Raw genomic sequence first — 25,060 nt, 5'->3', positions numbered from 1 at the left:
GCCTCATACTTCATGTTCTTCACAGATTTGAAACGGATGACAGTACTTTGCATGCACACTAAGTAATACAAATCAGAACTTGTATTTTACAGAAGATCATACTGAGTATCTACCTAAGCTAATGGAAGAGACACTGCAGGATTATGCAAAATACCAGCCAAATCTTGCTCACTTTAGCAGTCTTCATGAAGACCAGAAGGATTTGGTCCAAAAGCATCAGATAAGAGGATCAAAACCTGCTACTGACTATCTTAAGCTGAGAAACATATTTTTCTACCGACCCACTTGAAGGTTTATAATATATAAAGGAACATTAAGAAGAAGAAGAAAAAGAAGAAAAGCTAAATGGGCCAAAAGCAAACAAAAGAAACATGTTCTCTCGAGATCACTAAGACTGGCAGACAATAGCACAGAAAGAACTCCTCTGACAGATCTTTGAAGTCTTCAATATAGCATGCTAGTGGTCCATGTTAATGAGATTCGCTCAGATACTTTTTAAAATTATTCCAAAATGTCTTAATCTATTTTCTACATCTTCGTGACCCAATTGCTTCAGAAAAGCCACAGCTTCACTCATCTCTGGACTAAACTTTTTAATCAAATAGGTAAGGTCTTCAAGCAGTTAGTGTTTCCAAAGGCCCACACACAAACCTTTTTGGGGTGTGCCCTAGAACATGCAGCTAGTATTGTCATTTCTGTTATTACATGTTGTAAAAACACTTTGCAGTGCACTGTACCTTTAGATCTGAGCAACTCAAAGGTCTTAAGAAGGAGGGTATTACAACCTCTCCAAACAATCTGGAAGTAAATTAATCCATTCTTAGGTATGGCTTGACAAACACTAAGCGGTCAAGCTACATGACTGCCATCCCATCAGGAAGTGAGTAGCAGGCATTAATGGTGGTCTTCCGGGTCCCTATTTCCTGCTGGGGGTGATACAAGCACTCATGCTAAATGCTTCCAAGTACAGCTCTAAGTAATTTGGACCTGTTGCAGAGAAAGCATTGGAGAAAATGTCCAAGAACCAATCTGTCTTCTCCATTACAGACTTTCTTATGAATGCACCCAAGTCACAGGACCCATATTCAGAAGTAGCTGCGCACATGTCCTAGGAACAGCAGCTATTTCTGCTCTGCAATATTTTTTTACGACCATTAGGTCAAAAGCAAGAAAAGCCAAGGTACCAAACTGAGGGAAAACATCACCCTACTGACTTCCCACTGCCCGGCATGCAACCACCACTGCCACTCAGCCCGTACAGAAAACAGGAGTAAGGACATCACCAGCAGATCTTCCAGGAAGTCACTAGCAAGGAAGAATGCTGGGGATAAACTGCAAATACTGCTAAGTCCTTCATAAAGAGAAACTTCTTCAAAAATGCTTCAAGATTTGTCTGGAGTTCCTCCAGCTATAGCAGGCAGAGGTGGTAGAGTGACCTGCCAACTCATTTGAGAGCTATGTCTCTTCCGGATAAAACAAAGCGGTGGAGCTGTTGGGGAAAAAAATACTATTTTTTTTGTCTCAGAACCACTTCATTTTCCACATAGACAAACTGCACAATCCATTTTTTTTTTAATTGAGATAAGGAAAAAAAGTCCTTCTAACAGTTCTCCTGGCTTGAAGGGAAGGGAGGAGAAAACACACATATATAAAAAAGTTAAAGCTCAAACTCACACATTTGTCTGTTGATCATCTCATTGGGTTCCAAGTTACAGCAGGGAGCTTCTGGTTTATTATCAATTTTAATCAGCATTTAACTCGGACAAGCATTAAGATTTGAAATTTTAAACTAAGTGCAACTTTGCTAAATCCTTTGTGTTGATTTTTTTTTCCCGTTAAAGGTTTTCTAAAGGATTCTATCTTTGCTATCTTAAAAGTCTGCATGTGTCTTTTGTTATCAATAATGTACAACTTTAGTACCATGTTTTTTACTTTTCAATTTTTCAGTATGCAAGCTATCCCTGATTTACAATGCTCACTGAATGGTGTTTGATTATTGAAAATGCTTTTACATACATTTAAACAAATGACTACTTCTGGAAAACTAACACTATTGTCCATAATTCTGTAAAAATACATTTCCCCTCCCTTCTCCCCAAATCAAACATTTCAATTCAAATTCTTACTTTGCGGAAAAACTGGCATATAATTAGGCATTATGCCTAACAGTGCTAAATAAAGGAGAATGTAAACATCTTAATTCTGAAGGTTTAACCATCAAAGCCCCTTGCTGTATCTATTCTGTTATTTGTGCCTCCGTATCAGAGCTCTTTGGAGCTCACAGAAAAAAAAGAAAACAAACAAAACATGCAGTATAAAAAAAAAAAAAATCTATTTTACCAGCCCTGTGCTGTATCCCACTCTGCATGCCCGAGGCCAAGCTCGCACGCAGTGCTGGGACGCCCGGGGCTGCGCGGCTGCTCCTCAAGGAGTACAGAGTCCTGCTCTGTAACTACACTGAGCGGCTTAACTGCTAACTCAGAAGATGGGATTTCACCTGAAATTAAGCTATCAAGCAATTGAGTTCAAACTCAATCAACCAAACCCTTAACCTTCCCTGTTTCAGTTTCACTGCTCTAATTAGGACTCTATCACTATTTCCATTACTATCTCCTGTTCTCATGGTTTATTATCTTGGCAGTTTCAATTCTCACCCAGTTGCAATTTGACATCCAGTTTCTTGGACCACATATCATTCATTATGGCTTTATTTTATGAAACACGTTGCAAGATTATGGACTGATCCTGGAGCAAATAGCTTTTTTGTTGAAAACAGCATCCCTCGCTGCAGTGGGAGCAGGATAGAGCCAAGCCTTCTAATAGAAACAAGTCCTAACACTGACGGATGCACATAACTGATTTTTTATGAAGTTTTCGATTTTGTTCTGCAGTTTGAAAACATGTTCCTGAACACGCAACCCACTTGCATACACCATAGCTGATCCATGGTGTTTTCTCCAGTCCTCAGGGTCTTCCCACCGAGCCTTGTACTCTAGGAGACAGAGTTGGGCTGAACCCTACTTACCAGCTTTGCCCAGGGGGCGGGGTGAGACTCCTACGATACTCAGGAGGTCAGAATTAAAGATCCAATGGTCTTTTCCAGTAATAGATTCTACAAATCATTGAAAATGCTTACTGCTGAAGGATGCATGCCAGAGGTTATGCCTAGCATGTGTGGTGTCCTGATGGGAGCAATCTAAAATCTGTCCGCTTTTGGAGACATGGCCTACAAAGTTCAAGTGAATCTAGAAGTAGTGGTTTGCATTTATCACAACCAAAATTCTTAATTTTCCTGGATCACAATGCACCACAGCCAAGCATGAGCCATGGCTCCACAAGAATCCCATGAATTCAGATGCACCTGGAACTTAAAATTTTTCCCTTCTTCAGAAAAACCTAAAGGAGGAACACCACTACAGGGCAAGGCACCACCATCTTCTTAAACTGCAGGATCTGCTTCTTCAACAGCTGAAATGCATCTAATACCCCACAAGCTCCATCATAAAAAAAAAAAACCAACCAGTAATATTCAGGTCTTGAAGAAAGGCATATATCATACAGCTGACATACACCACTGGCATGGCCAATTGAACTTCATTAATTTAATCCACACTAAACAGGTATTTTTGGCAACAAAGAACTGAAAAAAACACCAATCATCCTCAGATCTATTTAAATAAAAAACAGAAGGGGGACGTTTTTTCCCCTTGAAAAACATTTTAATAAAATTAAAAATAAAAATAGCTCTAATTCACTTTGATGCATTTAGTCATTCTGTACAATTCTAAGTTTAAAATGAAATCACCATTTTATATTCAAACAAGGTCAAGAGAACAGCACTAACGAGCACTGACATCACAGCGAACAGCAGCCACTGCTCAACGCTTACATCAGTGTTGCTTGTTGCTATGGTGCTTAACCGACTATTAATTTCTGAAAGAAGGTGATTATAAAGCAGCCATATGAACCTCAGTCAGATGACACCCTTCAGTACCAAACACTGATCTGTGTTACTCTTCTCTTCTGCAAGTTAATTTTGTGAATCACCACTTTTGTGATGTTAATATTCCCTTCCAACTTGAAGCTTTGGACCAGAAGAGAGGCAAGGAGTTAATTTAGAAGCAAGGGACTTTCACATTGCTTTAAATAAAAATTGTTTTGCAGAGAGTGATATTTCTTTCCTTTTTGCAACGCTCTGAAACACTAAGAAGCTTGTGTTTTAATTTTTGCAGGGATAATAAGCAACCAAATTAACAGCTAAATTCTGCTCCTCTGTTCTGCTCGACGTGAGGATGTAAATGCAACAGCATCTCAGCCTGGGATGAACGAAGCAGTGAGAAAAGTGACTTGACCACTTCCCAGGGATTTGACCCCGTAAGGGGACCTTGTTCTAGGGCTGTGTTTCTGCAGCTCCCAACCCAGCACTCATGGATGGTGCACCATGGATTTGGCCATGGGGCCACCAAGACCAGCCAGAGCCCATTCACACACACCAGTTACCAAAGAGCCTTCTCAGAATACAGCTGAAAGCCAAAAAGTGCATCTTTGTGGCCTTTCACCTCAACTGCAACTGGGCACCTAAACCACTGGTGTCCCAGGCAAAACACAGCCTTAAGGCACAGTGGTGGCTCCAAGCCCTACGCTGCCATCTTCACCCATGTTGCCAGAAAAGCCTTTACCTGTGCAACTAAGGCACTCTACTGGGCAGGATCAGACCCTTCCTTCAGGCATGCTTCAGAAACTGCGTGCAAAACAGTATTTCTATTTACCTTCTTCAGTTGCTCCTGTAAAGCAATCTTCAGTTACGGCCACCCAAAAAGGTCACTCTTCTTACCCTGCAGAGAAAGAAGGCAACACACGTGACTGCTGGGCCAGTGTCAGCAACAACACCCAAAGCATTTTCATTGGCACGGCATTTGCAAGTACAAACACAAATAAAGCAACAAATGAATCTAATCGTGTTTAATGGTGAATGACTTTCAGAGAGACTTAATAAAAACAATCAAGTCACAGGACTGCTGCTTATCAGTACCAGCCAGCGTGAGGCTCTTCAGTTCAGCACAAAAAACTTGGTCTTTGGGAGGAAAAAAAAAGAAGAAAAAAATGCACAGGGATGAGACATCTTTGTTCTCTAGCATAAACTTTCTTAATCTTGATGTCTATCAATCTATTTTCAGTTTGAATAATAGATGAGTCCTTTGTTTCAGAAATCTAACTATTGTCTGAATAGGTTCTCCTTACTTAAGGCATTTTAAGACCATTTGTAACCGCTGCTATTTTAGCTTCTGGATCCTTTCTTTTTTTTTTTATCTCCTTTTCCATAGAGACACAGTCCTAGATGAGATTTTAAAACTAGCTGCATCTTCCGTGCCTAATTCAAAAAGTTGTTTACTGTCTTGGGATATCTTCTCGTTAAGCACAACAAGTGTGCCAAGGTGGTAAGAGCAGTGGGTATTGAAAAGAGAAATAATTAAAGTGCATCTTTGTAAAGTAGGAGGGAGAAAACAGCGCGTGTAGAGTTGTTTTTTTTTTTACCCTGTATATTACTGCATCTTGTGTACTCTCTCTTATGCAAAAGAGTATGTAATCTTTTAAGAAACATGACAATCTGCCACTTTCTGTTCATGTAATTGGGATCAACATATGGTACAAGAGAAAAGAAAAACATTTGTTTATTAATTTAGATCAAGTTACTAACTCAAACCACTAACAGCATTCAGAATTAATTCCACATCAATTGACTAAATACCTTAATAGAGTGAAATTATAACATAATTTCACTTAAATGTCGATCTGCTGCAGGGGTGCAGAGTAGTATGTAATAGAGGCAGAAAGAAATACATGATAATTTGGTGACATGGATGACATCATACAAAATGGAAAGTCAGTGACATGCGGATGCGTAAGACAGAGCTACATGAAACTTCATTTCATAAAATTCACACAGCGATGTGGAGTTTTGGGGGTGTTTGTGAAACTCATCAAATGGTAAGATGCTTTTTTACATCAGTAGGTGCAGCGTTTACTGAAGCAGTGAAATATCAACCTCTGGGAAAAATCAGAATCTTCATTAAGTTCTTCCAAAATAAAATGTAGTCAATTTGCCATTTATTTTGCAAGGAAAGATGTTTTCACAATGAGAATAAGACATTTCTTCACCACTGAAACCTGATTATTTTTAGCCAGGAAAAAAAAAAAAAAGGTTACCTTGAGATGAAATGAATATTGACTTTATCAGTTGCTCACTGGTATTTTATTTCATTGTATTTTATTTTATTTTCTGTGTTTTGAGTGAGGCAGTTCTTGGAATGAGGTACCAGAAGAGCAGGGGCCAAAAGTTGTACATTTCTGCCGTATAAGAAGCCCTGCGTGCTTCGCTGAGGAACATGTACAAGACATTCCTGATTCTGCACTGTAAAGGACATAACACTACTCTATCATAATAGGTCAGGTCTCACCTTCCTGAGAGTATGTAAAACAATACATCTTTTATGTAAAATATGTGACCCTTGACATACGATGTGCTCTTAGATTAGCAACAATAAAGGCTTTTATCCTGCTTTGCTGCGGGGGTTATCTTGGATTTGACACTTTAAACCTCTTTTCATATTTATCTGTTTTATAAATTTTCTAGGTATTTGGCAGTCAGATCCTTATTTTGGCAGTATTTTGCAAGCAGACTTCATTTCTACCCCGAGTCTTCATGATAGCAAATGCACTATCTCAAAATATACTTTCTAAGGAAACTGCTGAAAATTACACGTTTGCATAAAATGTGCATACAATATCTCTTTCAGCAATGCTGCAAAAGGCAGGTAACATGTACTCAACACACTTGGAATAAATAAACTGACCATGCTCCAAGGAAACCAAATAACACCGGCCCCGCATTAGCTGGTGGGAGACCGAGATAGTCTGGTGAGGGCAACACATGCGGTGGGCTGAGAAGGACTTCAGCTCTTCTCACAAATTACTCCCTGACTCAGAACTGGTCTGCTTTCATTTCTGGTTATTTAAGTTGCACTATATGCTACCTGAATTTCAAAAATTTGGATAATGCACCATTGAAGTTAAAATGAGCAGCAGAGACAGCTGTTCCCACCTGTGAAAATTGTTCATTAATAGTCGAAAAGTTGAGTATCTCAAAACGTAGAGACACAAATACAGGCTTTCCTCCTGAAAATGTTTATATGGGTGAGTGAATTGATGTAGGCAACACACATTCCTTCCATCATGCTGTCTTAAGATAAACACAAAGTACCATCAACACTGTAAGCGTGCCTGTGGAGCAAACAAAGAAAAAATCTCATCCTACCAAAGCAAGACACTTCACTATGCTCATATTTTCCCCCAAGGAGATGATTAAAACAGAAAACCAAACCACAAACACAAACCCAGTTTGAGAGCAGCAGTGGTCCTGCTATCTCATGAGTGGAAGGACGGTCTCCAAGCACCTGCAACACTTTTGCCTCGGCTTACCTGGCATCCCACCGAGGCAATAGTCCACGCAAAACTACACAACCTGCTCAGATTTTACCAGATATTCCTAAAAGCATTTGGTTTACTTCTCAGTTTACACATCAGCAAGATGACAAAATGGTTCCATAACACGTTCTTAAATCCTTGAATAAGAATAAGAAGATACTTCTAAATATAGCTGTTCTCATCGAGGTTTTGGAAAGGCAACTCGTAACTATCCTAAAAAGATCATGACCTGAGCCAGTGCCACAACCTTTTCAGCTGACTTTACCAGAAACCCCCCTATTGCTCTGGATCAGGTCCTACCTATATATTTGGTACCAAGGGACCAGGCAAAAAGATGAGAAGCTTTGTTGTTATACCTGCTGCCAGGGTGGACCGTGTAACTTTTTGACCCTGCAATGCTTATTCAAGTTTAGTGGTCTCCTCCTTCAGCCAAGGAGGTCATTTCATGGAGGCTGCAGGATGGAGTCCTAACTTCTAGTGATCAGTGCAAAGCCAAACTTAACCAATAATATAAAGAATAAGCAGAAATAGAGAGCACCACAGAATGAAAGTCTACTTAAACAGTAACATTTTTACCAGTATCTAAATGAGAAGAGGCTTGGGTAGAGCCAAAAATAGATTAACAAAGACCTTGATCCCACACAAACTGGCTGTGAGTAATTTTACACAGGAAAATAGAATACCAGTTGAGCTACTCCGCTGCTTAGAATTACGCATGTACATTTTTTTTTTTTTTTCCAGCGTCTCAGCCTTCAAAAGCCTACAATTCATTACTGGAAACCTAAAGAAGAGGAATTTCCCCTTACTACCTAGAAAGCACACTTGTTATTATTAAAAACAAAAAGAGAGAAAGAAAAACACGCACACCTGATAGCAAAACAGAAAATTGCTTCTGAAATTTGAATTTGATTAATTTTTCTTATATAAGGCCAGCTGATATATATTTAATATGTCTGATTAAAATATTTACTACAAGGTTTCCTGAAAGCTTTAAAATATCAAAACTTGATTATCAAAATACACACTTCTGTGCAGTAATTTCTTCTAAATAAAGTGAACCATAACCATCTAATACAGCTGTTTCTTACCCTTTGCAACTGAGTCACATTCAACCGTGCACAGGCTGAAATCTGAAATATGTTCTACTATTCTCGTAATTTTTATTTTCTTGTCCCCTGCAGGAGTAGATGCAGTCAATGATTTTGTCAACTGCATATTTGTAAGAGAAAAATAAATCGTTTTCATTTGGTATTTTGTTAGTGCTGAAAATACAGGATGTACAGTGTTCGGGAAGAGCAACATCTGCTAACAAGCATCCTCGTGGGCCCAATCCTGCATACAGGTTACTTTTCTTACTCAGTGCCGTTGATTGAGTTACTTGCACTGAGACACAATCATATATTGAACAGTTTTCTGGATATTCAGTAGTCATCTCTTCAGTTTTGTTGTACCTATTTTTTTTAAAGAGGTATCCAGCAACCTAAAAAATATTACAGCAAATATTTTAAGTAATTTGAGGGAGAAATATTTGTTTTGACCATTGTTAAGGTGGCTAACCTTTTTATTGTGCAGGGTACATTAAATCTGAGGAGGCACAATACAGAAGATTTTCTATACCAGGAGTCATTATTACCTCCTCAGAAAGTGAAAAGCTGGTGAACAGTAAAACTGCTAGAGACTAAGTGCACTTCTTCCACCTGGCTTTGAAGAGGGGGAAGTGGATTTGGTACAGGCCGAGACACAGGGATGTTAATGCTCACTACCTTGCTGCTTCTCGGTGGAAGGAGGGAGCAAATCATACTGTATTTTCATTTTCAGTCATTAGCAGGCTGTTCAGAATCTCTGGCTCGTGCTTACTATTTATTCTAAACAGAAATAAAATAAAATAAAAATAAAAAACAGCACGAGGACAAAGCTATGCACAGCACATTTGCTCTTTCAAAACAGTGTTACCTTTCAAGTCTACTGTAACCTTGGAAAAGAATCACTCGATGTGAGCCAATGCTACAAAACTCATCACAACCCCTTCATCCCCTGCTTTCCAATAGGAAATATGGGTGCAGTTAACGGACGAGTTAAGAGCAGCTCACGTCCAATATGGAATTTGAACTGTGACTGTAACTCTCGCATCTTTTAATGATGGACTGATTATTTGCCTCACACGAATTACTTTGTATAACAGAGCTGGCCCTCCTGGAATTCATCGGAGGTAAAAACCATCACACATTCCCAGACCTGTTGGGTGCCCCCCGAATGAGGAGAGCCCACCTCACTGAGCCGGGAGATCAAACGCGGCTGCCTGTTTTATACTCGCCAGATCTTCCCCGTTTCTTAAAATAACTCTCCGTGCCTCAATGCCAGCCGTAACCATTTCATGTCTGCGTTGCAACTTTCCCCTCCAAACTTGACCTCACCTCCTGAACGCCCGGAGAGGAGCATCCCTTCCCCAGCACCGCACAGCTGGAGGGCTCACGGGATGCCTGCTGGCACCACCGCCAGACCCTTTACTTTTCAGGACTCGTACAACGCTCACGCACGTCTCCAGGTCCTCGGGAAAGGCCAACGGCTCTCCCACGATTTCCAAACATCATTTTCCACATATACACGCAGACAGACACGCACGCCCCGGTTTGCCCAGCCCGCTACCCCCGTTGGCCCCGCACTGCTCTCCCTCACCTGGCGAGTCAGCCTCCTGGCCGCGGCCATGTGAAAATATTTCCGAGGTATCCTTTAACAGCCTTTAAATATTGAAGCCTAAAACCAGTATTTGCTGTTTTACCTTTGAAGCTTTAACAAAAGCTTTGTTTTAGCATTTACCTCGGTGTGCAATAAGAGTTAATAATCAAATCCGTCCCAACCCCCACAAATGTTAAACAAAAAGATAAAAGAAATGCAAATAGCTATTGTCATGGAAAGTTAAAGTACCTGTCTGTATTTTTAAGTGAAAACTATTATCTCTATCAATCAAAATTTAAGAATACAATAGCACTAATCACACAAGGTGCTTTGACTGAGGTACTTTTCCTCATAAAAAGTTGGGTTTTTTTTTTTTTTCAACTGGTGCATAAAAGTAATACACTTACAATTAGATACGGTATTTGTAATTTTGTTATTAAAAACCCTCAGCAGTCTTATTGTTAATAAATGCCTCCGAGTCTGTAGGCTGATTTGTACCCAAGAAGACCAAAGTCCCTACATATTTTAATAAGGTTGATGAAATTTTATTCAGATTCTCACACTTTCCGACATGCGGTGGAACAGCACACTCTTCTGTTTGAGAGGAGTTACTCAAACGAAGGAAATAGTTAATTGCTAACCAAAACTACTACTTCTGGCCTCGCTGCACATTTTCCACATTTCTCCCAACGCTATCTGTACTACAGCTGTCTGCGTTGAAGACGTGCCCTTTGTCATCCTGCCTTTAATTTTTGATACCAATTCCCTCTCATCGGATGCCGACGCTCTCCTAACGCATTACATATACAGTACATACATTGTGCAGGCACACCACGCGGATTTTCTCCAAAGTCATTTTTAAAACTAATTTGTCCAGACTGAAGCAGAAATCGAGCTGCGCAGTTAATAAGTGCAAGAGCGAGGGACAGTAATTACGCCTCTACTAAAAGAAAGAGCCCGAGATTAAAATACCTATAAGTAAATAGTAAAGCCGGGATGCCATTATGCAAACTGTGCTCCCAGGGAGGGATGTCTCCCACACTGAGGAGCAATAAGACTGTCATTTTTTCCCCCTGCAATATCAGGTTTCCTGCTCTACAGTTCTGGTACTCTGCATCATGGCTAACATCTCTAGTGTGCTATTAATATCAATGAAGAGACGATTCAATTTCCACATAAGAAAAACCTTCCTATTACAGCGCAGACATTCTACTCAGGACCCTTGCAAAGGAAACAATAAAGACCAGAGAGTTGGGGGGTTCTCCCCCCCCTTCTCTTTTTTTTTTGCTGCTTCTTTTGCAGTTCTACATTGCACACTGTTTGAAAGCTTTTAGTTAACAATGGAAGCATTATCTTCAGGATAGTTACAAAACAGGATTTGTTAGTACAAAGAATAATAACACCGAACTCATTCCCCCCCCTCCCCGTCCCGTCCCCCCCCCCCCCCCCCCCCCGCAAATACCTGCCTATTGCAATATGGCATTTGGTACTTTATTCAGAAGTATATTCCAGAAACACCTGTATTCTTCACCCAATTCCCTGCAACAAACTCCTTAAGCGGACCAGGTTTGCTTAAGGAGGTTTGGACAATTAAAAACCAAACAGACGTTTTTTTAGCATTTATAAAATGGAAAAGTATCTTATTCTACCCGAGTGCAAACTTACCCATTAACGAGGAAGGAAAAGGCTTAGAGCTGTGCAGTAATTCCCAACCAACTGCAGAAAGTTGAGAGTTTGGAAACACTAAAGCACTTTTGTGCTAGGTAGCCTTTCTGTGCTTCAACACTGGCTGCAGTGTAAGGAAGGACTGAAGGTATGTGGTCTAAACACAACAAAAGCCACTGCCTTACTCTAGATTAAATATGCAGGAAGAGGCCCCTTTGCATAAACACAAACACTCAGCAAATGAGTAACTGGCTCAAATCAGACGCCTGCTGTGCATTCTACCTGTCCTGATCTCTGACAAGCTACATGGCTTGTTTAAGGGGATAGGAGCTACAAAAATCAAATCAAATCCTAGTGCTAAACGCTTTGCTCGTGTAATAGTAAATAACAACAGCACCAACAACTTGACGCCAAACGTTCATTTCTAATCTAAGCACTGCTCTGGCAAAGAGCTGAATCGTGGTGCTGTGCCCGCTTTGGCTCAGCCACCCAGCTCGCCGGAGCAGAAGAAACACAACCAAACACCACCTGTAAAATTCATTTGCATTAACTGTACTGAAATCCAATACACTCCCGGCCTGGGTCTTTTCTTAACGAGGATTTAAAATGAATACAGAGACTTTTGGTCGAGTTGACAGGTTAAATCTGAATTTGCTTATGCTGTCCCTGTTTTGTTTACTATTTTAAAGACATTCCACACAGAGCCCTGTTTTAGCTGTTATGAATCACTGCATAATGCACACCTATTTACTAGTTTATTTGGGGAAAAGGAAGACATTTCTTAAGTGTCCCTTAAAAACATTATTTTCAAAATATTACTCTCATAAAATGACCCCTCCAAACTATATTTACTTAAAAAAGCAACTAAATAAGAGACTGTGATAACCACCAAGCACCTCTAAGCACTTATTATTATAATTGAATATACATAATTATATACTGTGATTTACTCTTGCGTCTAGAGAAATAAATTATTTTTCAGTTTCATTTATCCTTCCATTCTAGAAATAGAATGTAGCAGCACAATTTTAAAGCAATTGGAATTCACCAGTGTCCCTTCCTAAGTTAAGGAGTCAAATCACATTGACCTCTTAGAAATTCTAAGTCCTAGCTACATGTTGGTTTTAGTAATTTAATTATTTTTAATAACTTGCAGTATTAAACGATTGCCATTGAAACACAAATAAGATTATACTCCTCTGCCTTACCCTCCTGCGCTCCAGACTACAGTGTAATGTGGATGACACGACTGCGCCCAGCACCAAAATTTCATTCTGAAAAAGCACTTACACGCCAGGCAGACACAAGGAAATTCCGGATTTAAAAGATGCAACACAAATTTACTGGATTCTCAAGCATGTTCTGCAGATAATTTCAAAGGATCCTGGATAAAACTCACAGTTTTAATGTGGATCACGCATGTTTAGTTCCACTGAGCACTCAGAGAGAATGGAGAAAGTTTTTACTCTTCCTTGGATAAACTCACCATGTTAAAACACAATAATATTGCTAACAAGAGCTAGTCAAGCCCAACAGGATAAAAACCCTCCATGAAAGAATCCTGCAAGAAATTTTAGAGCCCCTGTATCATTCACTATTTTTACACTGAAATGACCTTCCAAATAAGGTGTCAGATAATACGGTTCACATAGATGATAGTGATCTAACCTTGATGCAAATAAACCATAGAACAAAATTTAATCAGTATATCACTGTGTAAAAGCCTTTGTCCATCCCAATGGAGCTTCTAATGACTGTTTTGGCAGTTCTGGCTGGTAGTTATGCCTCCCTGCTCATATATATCTCATACTAGTTGAGCAAGCTAATGGAACTGCCGTTAGTGGAATCCAATATTAATACCCTGCATCATGCAACAAAACTGGATGCAACTGAATGTGTTATACAATTACAGGTAGTATCTAATTCCATAGGTATTAGATACTGAGCTCTAAAATAATATTTTAACAGAGAAAGTGAAATAAATACTACATTTCAGGTAAGATATCTATGAACTCTGGATCTGCCAGCCTTCCTGCCGCAAGCCTACTCTATACTCACACAGAACAGACATAGGACCCTGACAAAAACTGGCAGGCAAGCTTTAGATGCTGAATGACACATACTGAAGCAGAGAGTCAAAGATGTCATATTCATGCAAGCTCTACTAGTTATGTGCTTGAGAGAAAAATGAAACAAAAAAAAAACCCAAAATAAAACAAAAAAAAAAAAATTGGGGGGAGGGGATGAGAGTGGAGCGAGACCTCCAGAAAATAAACAGGGTGTACGGTTTCAAAGGCTACAGACACAGACATTTCATTGTTCAAGCCAATTATCAGTGGAAAATAATAACAACAGATGGATTCAGAGTCACTGACTTTTCATATGCACTTCATCTCTGCACAACAGATGATGAAATGCGAGAGCTATCTCGGAAAGGCAAAACATCTTTCAGTAAAAGAACTCTATACTCCAGATGGGGACCTTCTAAGGCAGCTGATTATCTTCTTATAATGTTGTAAGATAGACTTACTAAAACATTTCAAGAACTGATCAGATAGGATGAGTACAATGGCATCATTATGAGGAGTAAGGGTTGCTTCAGCCTCAGACTTGTGACTAAACTAGTCAGAGATTTCAGTAGGGTCAGAGCTGCCCACTCCCCATTTCCACACCGAGCACTGGTTTCAAAAAAAGGGCCCAAAGCTGCTGCTCACAGCCCAGGCAAAGCATCGGTGTTGGCTTTACCCGAGGGGGGATGCAGGCATGGGGCGACCAAGCCAGCGAGTGCTTTAATTGGTCCCCAATAAAAGTCCTGCCACTGTGAGCAAGGTAAGCCCACTTACCTTCTGCAAGAACACTGTTTCACACGCAGAAAAAGGCAAAACATATTTAAAAGTACAACTGTTTTCACTACAATCGCTAGATGTAGAGGGACCTCGTCATCCAGGGGCTACAGCAATGTAAAACAAGAGTAACCTCAGCTGAGTCAATGGAGGTACACCCACGAAAAGTGGTGTGAGGCACAAATAAGACAAATTTTTTTTCTTACAAAGCCTCTACAAAACTCATCTTTTTATGGGAAGTTAAAATTTGCTTTCAAAGGGAAATAAATACATGTAAATTTTGGTGGTTCTGGTGATAAGCAGTTCCATCAAATGTCACAAATACCCAGTGACACACTACCTAGCACAACTACTCAACCTAAATACCACGAACTATGCATTTCTGATCACATGAATCAGGTATACCACAATCTCAAAACTTAAAAAAAGAAAAGTAGTGGAAAAACTAGCTCATTAATCTTTAAGACAACTTTTCTTTGATGGAAGGATACTACATTAGTAGTGCATTAAAACAAACTAGTTGGCATTTCCACCATTTCTTCTCCAAAACACTGCAAGGAAAATTTAAAAAAAGACATACTCTGTAAATCAATATCACACACTGAGGGGTAGCAATACACTACACACATGCACTGAACTTGCACATCCTGCTAATTTATTTTACAAGTTACAAAATAGTTCATAAGTAGAGGGCTCTTGCCTTCATAAACACAAAGGGAAGAGATGAGTTTGTGGGTACAAAGCACAGCAATCCCCCTCTTCATGAAGTACTTTGTCAAAAGTAAATTCACAGGGGAACATACGAGCAAAGAGTAAATTTTGCCCAGGGCAAAATTCTGCAACTGCTTTAAGAAGCAAACAAGAACACAAAAGATGTGTAATACAACCATCTGGCTCTACTCAAGCTATATCAATAATCCCCAAAATTTATCCCCACCCCCTTAATCAACCCACACTGATGCCACAAAACCAAATGGCATCACTTATGCTTCCTGCCCATCACATTCTGAAATGATATTTAATATGCATACAGTACATATTTGCATGTTAATCAATTTCTTTAAGAAAAAAAATATTTTTGCTTCTTGAGCTATTAGTTCTGCTTTTTCTACTTATTCACACTGGGATCTCTAAAACCACCAAGAAAGTCCTTGTGGTAAAGATACTCTCATATCGACACAGCGTCTCAGGTATCAGGATAACGTACTGATCAAAATTTCAATCTCTTCTCTCTAGTTTTGTGTCACAGTGTGAAAATGGCAGAGGATGAATAATAATGTGCCAGCAAAATTAGCTGTTCAAGAAACACAGGTAAGCGATCCGTTTTGAACTCAAGGCTGGATGCGTTTCTAAATGTTGCCCTATTTGAGATGCAGGGAAGGAACTACAGAGGGGAAGCAGACCATCCTACACGCCTTTTCCATCTAGATCCTCAAATATTTGCAGCAACTATTTCAGGCTGCCACAAAGCCAGGGGCCAGCCTGCTTGTGAAGAAGGAGAACAAGGAGCTCCTGGTCATGAATGGAGGACAAGCCTCCAATGTGCGTTAACTGCACAGTCTCTCTTCCTTCCCACCCCATGCACATGGTGGAAGACCACCCCAGGACGAACAGCAGCCAGCCAACCAGCCCTGCGAAGTGACCGAAAGGGTGGCCCCACCATTGTTTGGGGTTGGCTTCGTTCTTGAGGGAAAATCACCCGCGTAACCATCATGATTCATACCACGAGCGCGCAACGTGAAACCGGTACCAAAAACAACACTTCAAAGACTGTCTCTCTCCGGCGCTTCGGCGACTGACGGCCGCGGCCCAGGCGCTGACTCAGAGCTCTTATTCTTAATCGACTTTTCTGCAAAAACATACCCTGTCCCAAACCCTGCCTCTCCCCGTGGCCGTGTCTGGCTGGCTGCACCCTCCCTGTGCCTGGAAGCTGCCCGGGGGGATGCACGCCATGGCGTGGATGGTGCCCCACGGCTGGCACCGCTTCTTGCCCTGCTCTAGCACGAACATACGGCTCTTACACAGGGAAGGAGAAATACAAGCCCTGAGCACTCATGGCATAGGTGGAAATGTTTTGCAACTATTTTCTTTGGAAATAAGCATATGTATAGCGGTTATGTCTGCTCCTACATCCAGACTACTAACCTGAGATCACAAACACTTTGTTAATTTTTTTTTTTTTTTTTTTTTTAAATCCATTTTTGGATTGCTTCTGCTGTTTCTATGGCTTGACTTGTACGGCCTCTTTGTAAGAATTGAAAACACTCTCCCAAAAACACAGGAATGGGCGAATGGTTTGGAGAGCTAATCCACACCTGGGCTACGTAAAAGGGGCTCATATTTTCCAAACAGAAACACAACCCCTTTTATATATGAACCAGATTTGGATCCAAACGCTAAGCCCTTCACCACATCCTACGTGGGGCTCTGCAACAGTCAAGGGGAGCTGGTGGTGGCTGGTGGCTGCGCCCGTCTTTCTGCGGGAGCAGCGGCTCCATCCTGTTGGCAAGCCATGGACAAGGAGTCATCGTGACCTTGGATGCAAAAGGTAGACCTGTCCTCAGTTTCACCATGGTTAATGCAGGGTAATCCCCATCCCGCACACGCCTCTTACAGAAGAATCTGGCCCTGTCTCCTCACTCTTGTTAGAAAAATGAAGGCTGTGACAGAAAATAGCAGAGAACTACATCTTGACGATGCCAAAATACAATAATAACATGTTCAAAGATTTAATTTAGAAGACTACAAAGTCTAGCTCATACATCATAACACCTTGAAATAACACTTTAAGGTCAAATCCTGTGCATTTTTGGAAACCACCAAAACATAATGAAGTTTTACTTAAACACAGCATTTACATTTATAACGCATTTCAGATTCTTCAAGTAAGCTAGACCACATGCTAGGAAAATGTACTTCCCACAACATACAAATTAAGCCATATACAGCCTTCCCTCTGCAGGCTGAACAGCCACTGGCACAAATGGAAGTCCTGTGTATGGATCAAAGGAAGCATGTGGACCTCAGAATATGATTTTTTAAATTCTTCTTTTTTTAATTGGCCAAACATTAAACCTCACTAGTAGTTTATTTTTGTTGCCTTCCTTACCTCTTTTCTACCTCTCCTACCTACTTCACAACGGAACATTTTTAAACCACTAGAAATCTTTGTGGCAAAGATGATGTCATACTGACACAAGATCAGGTGTGAGGTATGGTATGAATAAATACTTATCCGCAACCACATTTAATTTTCAATAGCTGGGCATCAAGAGACAAAGAAGTTCTTATGCTGACATAGTTATTGAGGATTCAGTTTTAAATGGTCTGTATTTAAAAGTGCAGGAACAACACACAGCACAAGCCTAGAAGGAAAAAAAAAAAACATAAAACCCAAAACCTCTTGCACCTTCCTTCTCGTTTTTGGGAAAGCAACGCACAGCTCTAAAACTTAGTGCTCGTCACAGTAATAAATACATGGTGCTTGATTACTTAGTCTTCTAAGTCACCAATACCATGCAGGATAATTGTACTTTATGCACTGGTAATAAAACCTCTCCCTATGAAAATAAATATGTATTTTACAGTAATCAAGCAGGAACTAATTTTGCACTTTTTCACAAGTAGCCATTTCCTTTGGCACTGAACAGTAATGTGTAGCAGAGAACGCAGTATATGCTTTAACCCAAGAAAAATTAGACTTGAAAATTAATACACAGTGAAAGACAAATTTAAAGCAGCCTTCTTGTGTTCTGACATAAGAATATAAAAATGACACGAGCAACTAAAGATTAGTTTACATACTTTTCAATCACAGCTGCCGCTCAGTAACCACAATACCTTTAAAATGACATCTACCGAAACAGATACAGTTTGGCTGCAACAGCGGCTAGATACGGTTAATGTGAAATTTAAAGGGCATTTTTTATTTACACACATCATACAGCGCTGAGCCCCAGCACAATTACAATGGAAAGATTTTTAGCGTGATTAATTTAGAAATAATCCAGTGATAAATAGAGTGCATTGCAAGTGATTCTGCCGAGCAAATTTTTATCACCAGCCTTAGATGTCAAAACACAGTTTCAGGGACAGAGAAAGAACGAGTCACATCTTCTTGGTTAATATTTAATTGGGTGCTAAAGATTCCTCCTAAGGACCTCTGAACCATCACTGACAGCCCCACAAGATGTCCCTATCTGTGAAACAGATACCAACCCTTTCTGTATAAACTAAAATAACATTAAATTTAATCAAACCATTCAATTAATAAATCACTTCAGTGGACACTGCAGCCCGAGTCCTTTTTAATTACATAATTTTAAAAATATTTGCACACTGCAACCACTAAGATTGGCTCTGAGGTTTCATAATACACACTTAACACTTGAGTTAGAGAACAAATTTATTTAATAAATGCAGAGCTAAGTGCAATAATGCCACTCCACTCAAACTGCAAAATCACTTAGCATATCCTGCGAGAAAAAGCAAATAAACTTTTTCCCTGTTTAAATGCACATCACCGCTACTGCTGGCTCTGACAGAAGCCTCCTCCTCCTTTCTGCCTGCATTTGGTGCAGACTGTTGGTTGCCCGAGCCTGGGAAAGGGGTGGGAGAGCCAGGGACCCCCTGCGGCGGGGCAGAGCATCCCTCTGCTCAGCCTGCATGCTGAATATCCCTGGCCTCCCTCTCCTTGCCCTCTGCCTCCATCACTCCCTCCAAGCCTTTCTCCTTTCTGCTCCTCTGTGATGCTTTTCTGCGCTCTTCCCTCCTTGTTCTTTGCTGCTTGCTGGGTCTCCCCAGCCTCCATCAACGTGCTCCAGCTCTTCCCATTCCCACCTGCAGCTCCTGCCCTCAGTTTCCCCCACCCGCTCTCTTTCTTTTAGTTTGAGATAGTTGTGGTGAAAAAAAATAGTTGGGGAGGGGAAAAAAACAAACAGGATGGAGAGAAGGGGCTGGCGAGGTGAGCAAGGGAAAGAAAACAGTTTAATAAAGCCAAGCAGAACTACACAATTTCCAACAACAGCAAGAGACGCTCCTGAGCACCAGGATGAAAAATAAAAGACGCGGACCAAGTGTATTTCTTGAATTGGGGTTCAGGTTCTGGGATGGGTGTAATGCAGGATGAAGAAAACCGTATTACTGCCATATATAACTAGGTGTGACAAGATAGGAGAGGTTGAAATACGTACGGACCAAGCGGTGGCCTTAAATGAAGGGGAAAAAAAGCAAAGCTAAGGGTTTGTCACAGCTTAGAGGCACAGCTGTGTGCACTCGTACAGACTTTGAATTCATTCATATAGAGCACAGCTTTCAGGTCCTGTGGTTGCAGCATGATTTTTGGACGAAAGCTGAGCCTCAAAAATAAATAAGTCTATATTTGGCCTGCCCTGGATTCGAGAAGTTCCTAATAGTACTTTGCATAGAAACAATCTGAATTAATACCGGCTAAGTTTTTGAGATTATGATATTCTTTACCAAGCCAATGGATGCACCTCTAAAATTCACTGCCCTGACAAATAGTAGAGCTCTTGAAAGTCTGCTTGTATTAGTTTTATGGATCTATTCTACTGCTTAAATCAGGTCTCATTAAAATTACCATCCACACAAGTTCTCCCACTGGGAAATCTACATGCCAGAGCTACTCCAGTTCCGCAGGCAGTGCTCGGAGGGGGTTGCATATTGCAAAATAGCTGTGGACACAGTGGGGGGAGGATGGGGAGAAGAACAAGAGGACCTCAGGACACCAAACAAGTTACTCCTTAGCCTCCTCTGATTTTTATCAGTGCAACTTCTGCTCAGGTGGTGCAAATGCATCCGTGAAAAGAAATACTCCTGCCAGAAATTAAACCGGGGTGCTGGTGTACAAAAATGTTCCTCGGAAAGCCAAATCTGGTCTCAAACATCCATTTTAGCATTGGAATGCCAGGCTAAATATGCAAACACTGCACCTGACAACTTACACTAAAGCATATGATCTGCACACTGCCCCTCCAGTTTAATTTTTAATAGTAACAGTACTTAAACCTCAGCATTAATGTATTAATGTTCAGATGAATACAATTAAAGGCATCTCTATTTTCTCCAGTGCTAACGACCTGGAAGATCTCTCCACCCTTCATATTTGCAGGGATTATTACAAATACATTCTGTAGCCGTTGTTTTGGCAAAGAAGCAAAAACCTTTGCCTTTTAAATATAAAGTAACAGGAATAATGAATAATATATCTTCTGATTTTTGTTCTGCCATGATATATATATAATGATATATAAAATGTTCATTTATTATTATCACACGTCCTAGGAAGCAGACATGCAAAATTACTTTTTTTTTTGTCTTATAAGGGTCATTTATCATACAGAACATCCTCCAAATAGGTAGTCCTAAAATCTCAATTTACAAAGACATTTTTTAAAGCTGAATTCTTCAAACAGGGCTACTCTCCTGATGGTTGAAATAAAAACTTTATGATATTGAAATAGCTGGATTTAAGGAGGGAGAAATGCTCTGCATTTTCTTTTAGAAGTTCCTGCCCCAACAAATTAATGTCTGCCTATTATTTGTACCTAAATCTTGCCACATTTACTAGTTACAAAAGCACTGTGTGACCCTCTTTAGGCCAAGTTCAGAAAAGAAAAGCATTTACTAAAACAGCATTAATTTTTATCATAGCATCTGTGATCTTTGGGTGGGGAAAGGAAACACCATAAAAAATGAAGTCTGTATATACAAACTATCAGTCAGATTTTAACACTTATGCAGAATAATGCAAAGCTTTATTTCTTTTTGATGTTAGCAAGCTTTTTTTTTTTTTGCATTCCATTTTTCAATATGTAAAATGACAAAATGCAAAAACAAAAACATGAAAATGTGCTTGTTAGGGCTGGCCTAGTTTTTTTGAAATACGCACAAAAATAAAACCCACTCATAAGATCTTATTTTAATATGTAATAGAAGAATCTGGCAAACATTAGCCAGGATAAGTCTAGCCAGCGAACACAGACTAACATACTAGTCTGCTGCTGCAAAGCAAAATGGAAATTCGATCTTATTCTTCCAACACACAAGAGCAGCATCTTCCACCAGAAGAGTACCAAAGGAACACGGGGCAGTCGTCTGCACGGGGCCACGGCTGCCTGAGCAATCAATATGCTCCTGCTCACCACCACCACCACCTAATCATCTCATTTCCCATCAGTTTGCAAACGAACCCCTTCAGTTGTCCCACCTCCAATCTCTCCTTTGCTAAAAGACAGGGATGATAAAAATGAGTCAAGAGTAAATGTGTGCCTTTTCCCCAAAGCTCCATTCACGCTCGCTCCGGCTCTGGCCGCTATGATCTCAGTGAGCAGGACCCAGCAAAAATGAAGCAGCAGCACGATGCTCTTTTCACAAATTTTCCTTGTGCCCAAAATCTACTCCAAGTGCTGTAGCTTTGAAGCAGCAGTTAGAGAAAGAGTCAAACATAAAATTATCTCAAGGGAAATAGGAAAAATAACCCCAAAAGTTGATCAAGGGAAAAAAGGGAATAGGGGAGCTGGAGTCAGCACGGCTGAAGACTCTGATGAGGAGGGAGGTAGAGGAGGAGGGCAACTACAAAGCGCTTAATTATAAGCCAAAAAAATGTTAGAAAACCAATCTTGCTCTAACAATTTGCGTATTTTGGGATTACCTACGGATGAGGAAGGTTCAGCTTAGTCAGCTATCTGTTTGAATGGATCCCCAATGTGCTGGAGATGAACTCTATGGACAATCCTATTAAGAGTGGAAAGAGCATGTGAAACGCCCTTGAGAAACGTGGCTAATGCCACAAACACTGAGGAAACAACCATTAATAAATTCTTACATTATTCAGGCTTAGGAGGCAAAGGGCAAATGTTGAAAGAAGCAGAAGATGGGAAGGGCACAGCTACGCTTTATAAAAAGTCCATTTCATGTCTCACACATTCCCAAGGAAGGTCTCACTCCTCAGACTAAAAACATCATTTTTAATACACTAAAATTAACTTCTCAAGAGCAAAACCACTACATCTCTTCTTTAAGCCACCTAAACTTAGGATGTCTCTCCCTCTTCCAGGATAGGAGAAGAACAGAAGAAAAGTCTCCATAAATAGAGACAATAGAGAATCTCTATAAAAAGAAAAATATTGCAAAAAGACTCTATAAAAACAACTTGCAAAATGTATCAAAGGCACTCTGTAAAACTCTTGTTTGGGCTTGCTTTTTTCGATCGACACTTATCCCACAGGACAAAAGCTGCTCCCATGTACAACCGCAACACACTGAGGATCTACTTGGTCTCTCTCTGTCTTGTATTTACCCAGGAAACATAACGTGGACCACTATGTATGGAAAAAGTCACGAGCAGAAACAATTTGGTGAGCGACAGCCACCCCTGACTAGGTTACACACAGAGATAAACGTGAGCTTGAGAACTGCTGGAAGACAAAATCTCAACTTGCTGCCCTTTAGCCACAGCCTGTGCTGGGTGCTTTTGGGACACAGGGTCAGGAGAAGGTCCACATGGGGAGGCAAGACCTGAGCAGCTCAGCACTGCTACTTTTATCAATCATAAGCAGCCACCCAGACTTCAAAGGCCTACCAAAGATACAGTGGGGCCCAATCCTATCATCATCTTATCCATCCTTACCGCTTTAACCACATTTATCTGCAATGAGTCTGGAGCATCCTCACCATACCCCAAGGACCAGGACCGGCTTCAGCGGACACCCCACAGACCAGCTCCTTCCTACCTGGACTTGATCCAAGCACTCGTGCAGAGTGCTCTACATTTTATTCTCTCTCTCTCCCTGAAGCTTTGGCAACTGAAATCTATTATGATGTCAAAAGGTAGCTGACAACATAAAATGTATCCCGCTGAGTTGATGCCACACACTGCTAAATTTACAACAACATAAGTATCATAAAAATTATAAGAACTGCAAATTAACCACTGATTTTTTTAGTTCAGTGACATAAATAACAGTAAAGATCTGGAAAACTTCCAAACATCTTTACAACTGTTTAATTTGTCAAAATCTATCAAGTATATTTCAACCACAAACCTGTCCTCTGCAGTGCATTCGTTTTCATGTACTTACGCTGGCAAAGGCAACAAAAATAAAGCTTATATCATTATTGTACTCTGATGCACCTTTCCAGTCATGCATTTATTTCTGCTTTTCTTCCTCGGTACTTTTTTGTTGACACTAACAGTCGACAGTGTTTTAAAAAAAATTCACACTAAAAAAAGAAAAAAAACACTACCACTTTCCATGCCTCCCAGTTTTGCCCAGGACACTAAGGAAGGCACATTGCTTTGTTTGCCGATTTGACTGCGTCTTCCACTCACGTGCTGTGTGTACCTTGCAACGCTTGCGTCAGCAAACCCTTTTATTTACTCCTTTATTTGTACACTGAGCTCTACGGACACAAATCCACTTTTCTAACAGCTGCAAGACAGCAGGCAAAGATTAACAAAAATAATAAATTTTATAGGCTTTATTGCTTTTCCAGGGGGGAAGCTCTTTTTTTATATAGCTATTTATTTCATCTGGTTAAATATCAGTTATTGTCTTTTCTAAGATACAGATCTACTAAAGAGAGCACATTTCTTTCAGAACAGTTGCAAGATGAACTCTGTTTGAAGTCCATACGCGTTGAACTGATCAGGCACATAGCTAGCATCTTTCTGAAAAAATAATAAAATCATATTTCCATTAGTTGGCCATTCAGGAGCTACAAAGCTTTCTGAGCCCCTGATGCTCAGTCTCATAAGAGTGCTTTGGCCATCACACCAATACAACGGCGAAGGGCTCGCCAGTACCGGCCCCAGCACAAACCAATGCTGACAACACAGTTTGCCTTTTGCATAAAGAACTGGCCAAGATCTTGTCATGTAATATTTGTTGCCCCACCCATGTGTTCACACCAAGAAAATTCACACACAACTAATACGAGGCAGTCATTATACGCAAGAGGAAAAAAAATCAGGTAGACACTGAAAGCCAACAGAACTTTTCTGTCCTCTTATTTCCTTTAAAAAAGTCTTCTCGTTGTACAGAGAAGGGTTTCTTCCTTTAAGCTGGCTCTGTTTTCCTCAGGAAGCATTTTGTACTTTGCCTATACTTTAACCATGAAATATTCTAGAAACCAATTAAACTTTCTTAAATAGTAGAAACTAACAAATCCCGCCCTCTAATAAAATTGAAGTGCAGCGCCAGCAAGTGAATGAACAGAGAAAAAAAAGTAATTGTAACACTCTCACTGCAGCTCCACAGGCAAAAAACCCATCACAGAGGCCAGCAAGGTAGAGTTCACGGACAAAGATGTGGCTACTAAACTACGCACATACTCACTGCCCACTCTCAAAGCTTCAGCTGCTCTCAAGA

At 40.4% G+C, this 25,060-nt stretch overlaps 1 protein-coding gene across 7 annotated transcripts in view; it reads right to left on the bottom strand.

The window, feature by feature from the left end:
• Positions 1–25,060, bottom strand: part of FOXP1 (forkhead box P1) — a 385,807-nt gene that overhangs the window by 218,710 nt on the left and 142,037 nt on the right. For 6 of the 7 annotated variants that reach the window (XM_054076334.1, XM_054076324.1, XM_054076329.1 and 3 more), the window contains exon 3: positions 4,770–4,835. The gene's annotated coding sequence lies outside the window, so the exon portion shown is untranslated. Of the gene's footprint in view, positions 1–4,769; positions 4,836–11,826; positions 11,961–25,060 lie in introns of those variants that run through there. The other variant, XM_054076326.1, reaches the window with a different exon arrangement.

Source organism: Cuculus canorus, chromosome 11 (assembly GCF_017976375.1).
Source record: "Cuculus canorus isolate bCucCan1 chromosome 11, bCucCan1.pri, whole genome shotgun sequence".
In the NCBI taxonomy this organism is placed as follows: domain Eukaryota; kingdom Metazoa; phylum Chordata; class Aves; order Cuculiformes; family Cuculidae; genus Cuculus; species Cuculus canorus.
This window is presented reverse-complemented; position numbering and strand designations above follow the sequence as displayed.